The following is a 6,687-nucleotide window of genomic DNA, read 5'->3' on the forward strand; positions in this document are numbered from 1 at the left end:
AAATGACAGCTCAGAAAATGTTCCTAGAAAGTGATATCCAAGATGGAGAGGATGACTGGATTCTAAACTTAGAAAATAAATTCTGGGATGGAGTGAAAAACATCTCTGTTCCTCTTTTTCCCGTCACTAAAATATTCATTTCTTGCCAAGAATGTTAAGAGGTTTATTTAATCATTGTTACTAATATGTTCTAATGCCTTGAAATGTGGCTTAGGAAAGAGAAGTGTTATTCACAGTCAGTGAAAGAATAATGCCCACTATTTGTGTTGCAGGAGAAACAAATCACCTGATCTATCATGTAGATTACATAGGGAGACATGATTCCTTCCTCAGAGTCAGTGGGAGAGGAATGATCCTTTTTTTGCATTACAATAGAGTCAGATGATGTGGTTCATCTTGTATGTTTTATAGAAAGGCATGACAGCTCTCCTAGATGCCTTATAACTCTTGTGAGTCCTGTGGTATGTCATCCTACTGTGAGCATTAAATTTATGCCACGTTTTAGCAACAAGAAAGCCATTTGAAGGAAAAATATAGAAGTGCAAACCTGATAGAAATACATTAATATAGCACAGTATATAAAATATGTGGTTTATATATGTCTTTATAATAAAGTAGAAAATTTTTTTTGCTATAAATAATGTACGCTTGATAAAAGAAGCTATATGCTTTGTGTTAATGCTGTTGCACTGGAATTTCCAGTTTTATTAAAAAACACAGAATGTGCAGACAAGTTTGCAAAATCATGTTCACATACATCACCAAACAGCTGTATACAAAGAGCTTTCATGTGAGGTTCTTTCAAGTCATGTTTGATTATGGAATAAATACAAATTCTGTGTGTGCACTTACTGGTAAGAAGAATCTATTCTTAGGAATCACATAATTTATGGAGTAAGAGTGCATTTTAGGAATTATAAAGAAATATTTGATATCAATCACCCTTTAACAGATTCATAAGGATTTTTTAAATTTTAAATGAAGACATATAGAAACAAGCAGATTTGTTCTATTGTTTTGAATTGATTTTTTCAAAGCTTTCTCCTGACCTTCCCTGCATCCCACACCCAGTGATTGTCACACAATGAAAATCCATCTCTCCTTTATGGCACTGCCAGCAGGGAGGGAAGAAGACAGTAGCACTCAGAAGGATCCCTGCACCCTGATGTGCTCACAGCACAAGGCTTTCTACATGAGGAGAGCTGAAGACAGAAGAGCTGCACATTTCTCTGCTGTTTCAGGTTCAGCTTCTTCAGCATCAGTTCTCAGGTGCCCATGGCTAGGGTGCTGGGATGACTTACCTGTTGTCTCCACTTTTGGCCAAGTCAGGCAGCAGCCCTGGTGCTGATCCCAAGGAACAGAAAGAGAAGGAAGGTGCAAGAGAGGGACCTTGGGAGCTGCCTGATGTGTAGTCTATTCCAGGCTTTCCTGTGAGCAATGAAGGCAATGAAATTTTTTTTTGTTGTTGTTGTTGTTGGTTGGTTGATTGGTTGGTTTTGGTTTGGTTTTGTAGTCTAAAAAGCTTTAAAAAACTTAAGAACTTGCAAAACCTTTCCCTCCACTAGTGTGTTATTAGGGTCTTTTTCACGAGTCAGGCGCCTGCAGGACACTTGTGGGAATTCAACACCAATAAGGCCAGAAGACTTTTCAAATTACATAGCCATTAGCTAGGGCTTGTTCAAATGGATTCAGGGATAGAATGCAGTGTCCCTGGGAGACTCCTGGGATAAGACTTCTCTCCTGGAGAGGTGATGGGGAAGAAGGGAGAGAGACCTCCTTAGACTGGAAGAAAACATATGGAGGGGTAGATATTACTTAAAAGCTTGTGCATGGTCAGTACAAATACAAAAGCAAGGAAGTTATGCTGTGTAGGGCATGTGCTGAGGGAGCTGAGATGTTCAAGTATCCCTACCAAACAGAATTCTCAAAATCCCTCTGGACACTCACATGTAAGGGATGTGAATATTGCAGGCAGCTGAAAATGAGAGTATGTTCTTGTAGGGGCAACTTTTGCTAAGGGGTTAGTGAGTTGTTACATATTAACTTTTATGTTCTTTGGTGGACTGTTCTGTACAAAACTGGTTTTCAGGCATCTATTATATGAACTTTGATAGTAATCAATTCTAGAAAAGGCTTTTAAAATAGTCCAACTCACTGCCTTCAATCATTTAAGTGATTTTTTTTCGGTAAGACTCTGGAGAATATTACCTTGAAGTCAAATAAAACTGTTTACGCTTACTGTGAATAATCAGCAAAACAATTAAATCTCTTTCTGGGAGACCATAATGCACTGACAGTTAAGATTTTATTTAATAGAATACTAACAAGGATTTTAAATGACATTTAATTGATTTGAAAAGATTATTTTCTTTCCACAGCTGAATTATTAGTAGGTTTGTACTGAGTTGCATGGTATCATTATTTTTACATCAGTAATGCCTTTCTAACCTCAATTAGCAGGAGATCAGAAGCCATGGTCTGAATCTTTAACTGAAATGCAGTTGTCAGCTATGTAAATGACTTTATAAATACCTCCTAAAAATGGAAATGGTTTATGCAAATTAACCTGAACCACAGTGTGCAAGATTGGAAGTATAATAAATAACTTGGTGGTGTTGGGAAGCACTAAAAAACATGACTTGGAGAATCAGCTGAGTTCCACTAGAGGCAGGAAAAGAGACCTTGCTAACATTTGCAGGATTGCCAGGAGAAGGACATCTCTTCTGTTCACCCTCTTTCCTTGTAAAGTATTTTTTTTTTCATTCTCAGAGTGTTTCCTCTCATGTAAAAAGAATCAAAATTTTAAATATATCCTCACTGACTGGAAAAACCCTACTGCAAACAGAAATAGATTTTAAATTAAGACATTAGTGTTTCATGCTCCTTAGTGGTAGCTGGCTCTTAAAAAGATTTGGAAAGAAATATAAAAATCTTTTAAACCTTTCACTGTGAATGATTTGAAAGCTGGTAGACTGGCAAAAAGATATGTAAATCCTTTTCCTTCCTTCAAAAGTCCTGAATATTTGCTGATATTTGCTATTTTATCTATTATACTAAAGACTTATGATGAGCGTCTGCTCTGAATTTGCTTTAGTCATTGATTATTAGTCACATGCTGTCATGTGAGATGATATTACACAATGTCGTTCAGTAGGTTTAACTCAGTAAAATCTGCAATTACTGCTCCTTGGACAGATTTTATTTAGCCTGTGTTCATACAACTTGGGTGGAATTTCTGACCTAAAAGCTATTAAGAGGTATAATTGACCTTAAAGAGCACAGAATTTTGATCCTGAAATGAGAACAAGTAGTTGAAAGAGGACCAGAAAGATGTCTGACGTGAAGCAGATTCAGGTGTTAGGTTTTAGCTTATGCATATGTAATAATATAGATAAAAGGATACACCTTCCTCAATTCTAGCAGACACGTTTCTCTTCTGTGAGGAATAGTGACTCTGTCCTAGATGCTTTCTTGAAGGATTTCTTCTTTCTTTTAAACTATTGATTCAGAAAAGCTGAGAACTTTGTTAAATTAATCATAGTTTCTCTCGAGATACATAAAAATATTAAACTGTAGCCATTTTAGTGGTTGAAAATTACAGTAGCCTTGTTAGTCCAATGCCACTTAATAATGATTATTTCATAAAATACATTTCTCTTCTAACTTCTTTGTTGGCATTTTAAAGAAGTTGTCAGTTCACTGTTAAAATACGTCATGTTGATGCATTCCTTATCTTTAATATGAAAATTTCCCAGACGAGCTGAGATATTGTATCAAGTGCTACAAATTATTTATTGTGTTAAATTTCCTTAAGAATTGAAAATTGGAAGGGACCTCTGTAAGACAGCTGGTCCAACCCCATGCTCAAACAGACTCACAGCCAGGGGGCTGCCAGGACAATGTCCAGAAGGGTTTTGGATATCTCCAAGGATGGGGATAATGTATTGATTATCTTGTGTCTCTTAATGACTCTTACAAGCACTCTGAAAGCAGACTTAGAATTTTTGAGAAAGCCTCAAGGACACTTTTGACTACTTCAGAGCTGTGAAATGCACAGTGATTACACTGCTGTACAGAGAGGTCACCTGAGAGTCTGGGTTGAGATTTCTGGAATCTCAAGTAACACACTGGTATGGTTCAGTCGTATCTTAAGTTTAATGTCTGCCTCCTACTGTGTTTCATATGTTTCACGGGGAGAAATCTGCTGAGGAATTTCATAAACAGTTATATTTTTATTTGAGTTTTCAATTGTATTTCCAGTCCAGTCTTTTTATCAAACACACAGCAGTTTGCTGACAGAATTCACTGCTTCATTTCAAATGCTCCACTTATCACCTGGTTTCTGCTGGATGCTTTATCTATTTTTTAGAAAACACTTAATCTGAGATACCAAAAAGCTTTCTTAATACTGAGTATGTATTAGTCAATATGTCAACAAATAGAAAACTTGCACACGTCTATTATACCAGACAAATCTAGCAATCAAAAACTTATTTAGCAGCCATTTCGGATAGCATAAAAAAATAACAGATTTTAGGGCAGAGGATTTCTTCAATGTGAAGAAATAAATAGCCCTTAATATACAATTCTATTGTATGTAGTTTATTTTCTGCTTTTCTTAAACTATGTCAGTTGGATTTGTTGTTTAATAATGGCACATTGAGAGGGGAAATCAGGCTGTTAGGCTGTTTGTTTCTTAGCACTGAAAAGAACACCTTTTCTTACATTTGACAGATTTGGACCTTTTGTACTGTGTGTATAGTATCCTAGCAAGGATGTGTCTGTTACATCTCCCATAAACAATCATTTAATTGCCATCTGCTAACTCACAAAGATCCATGGACCACAAGGATTCACATGGTCAGTGGAAGAGGAAGAAGTAAAAACCTTGCTGAGAACTTACAATCACATTTTTTCACATGCCTCCTATGAAATAAACTGGCAGAACTTGTGTAGTACCCCAGTCCAAAGATTAGGAGATGAGGTGGAGTATCCTGTGGTTGTGTCAGCACTGACCATCTAATTTAACTCATTAAGGGATATGTTCTCAGTAAGTTATGAGTGTTCTGGTCTTTGAATTTGCACAAGTACAATCCCTTGAGCTATCACACACAATTAGAATTAGAAAGTGGTAGCTAAGTGCTGCAGAATGACTCACACAAAGCAGGAGATGGCAGTGCTGGACCCAGCAGCACCAGTGAGGGTGGAACAATGACTGCACAGGAACCACAGAGGAGGCTCTGGGAACAATTTCTATGCTCAGAAAAAAAGGGTTGCTTGTATTCCCATAGCTGTGACCTATACATTCAAGCAGTCTGCAATATCATTGCTTCTTCAGTAGTTTGAAAATATCAGCTAATATATGAGCTCACAAAAAGGTTCCTTCCTCACACTTTTTTCTTGGCAATTCTTGTTGATATTGACAAAGTTTTGTTCATGGACTATAGGTATAAATTTTGGTATTCTGACTTTTAATAAGCTGAATAAAACATAGAGAGTAATCGTTATGAAGACAGCAGATTTCAGTTATGGAAAAGGTGAGTTGCTGGAAGGGTGAAATCTATGTCACATTGAAGAAATCCTCTAGATGTAGAAGTCCCCTCATGCATAGTCTTCATTCCAATTTTGGGTATAAACCAGCAAACCATTGTGATAAAAAAAATGGGCTGACTGAAATGTCTCAGGGCTTGAGAGCTCATTTAAAAAAAAAAAGATGCTTTGAAGAGTATACATAACAATATCTCAAAGTCCGAATAAAACAAAAAAGTCCTGATTAGGATCAAGGAGACTATATCTTCTCACAAAGTCAGAAATATGCTCCACAAAAACAATACATGTTTCTGTCAGACACTGGAAGAGAATAGCATTTACTAATTTGGTTGAATCCACCAGTTTTTTCCACTTCCTTCTAACCAAATAATATACTTTAAATTTGACAGCTCTCTATACTACGATCTTGAACCCCTTCCAAAATCTGTGGGCATATAATAAATTTTAAGTGAAGTCTGACTCAAGGCTTTTCCTCTGATAAACGTTTGTACCTTAGGGTAAGGGAAGTTCTAAAGGTATGACACTTGCGAAGAAAATTGTGAAAATAGCTATCAAAAATCATTCTTCATGTAAATATGTTTTAAAAAATCTGTTTCAGGTACCATATGGGTAGCCTTCACTTTCAAAAGAGATGTTTGATTTTTGGAAACAGAGAGGTATTGGTAAACCTTATAGAGATAGTGCTTTTGTTTTCTGTCAGAGGACTGACTCTAAATGGACAGTACTATTATTGAAACATCCTCCTGTAGATTTAAAATGTTGTAAAAATACCAGATGGTAATAGGAGCTGACTTTTATTTTTAAAGAAAAAAAAAATTGTTGTAATTTAATTCAAATGAGAAACCGTTAAAATATAGTCCAGCTTTTGGGAGTTAAGGATTTTGTCTATGTGTATGTTTTATGAATCCATAAAATAGCCTGTTCTTTTCCTTGAGTATTATGGTGCATGTTTATGATTACTGAGCTTATTCATTTTCTCATCAATGGGCTTATGATTTCCAAGGTGAGTCCATTAGCAAGTCATTAAGAGCTAACAGCAAGTAAATTAAATACATGTAAAGAGCCACATGGTTCTGCATTTACTTGGAACAGTTGCTCTAGAGAGGAAAAACAAGGCTTGAAGAACTCACAAAAATA

Source organism: Catharus ustulatus, chromosome 1 (genome assembly GCF_009819885.2).
Source record: "Catharus ustulatus isolate bCatUst1 chromosome 1, bCatUst1.pri.v2, whole genome shotgun sequence".
NCBI lineage: Eukaryota > Metazoa > Chordata > Aves > Passeriformes > Turdidae > Catharus > Catharus ustulatus.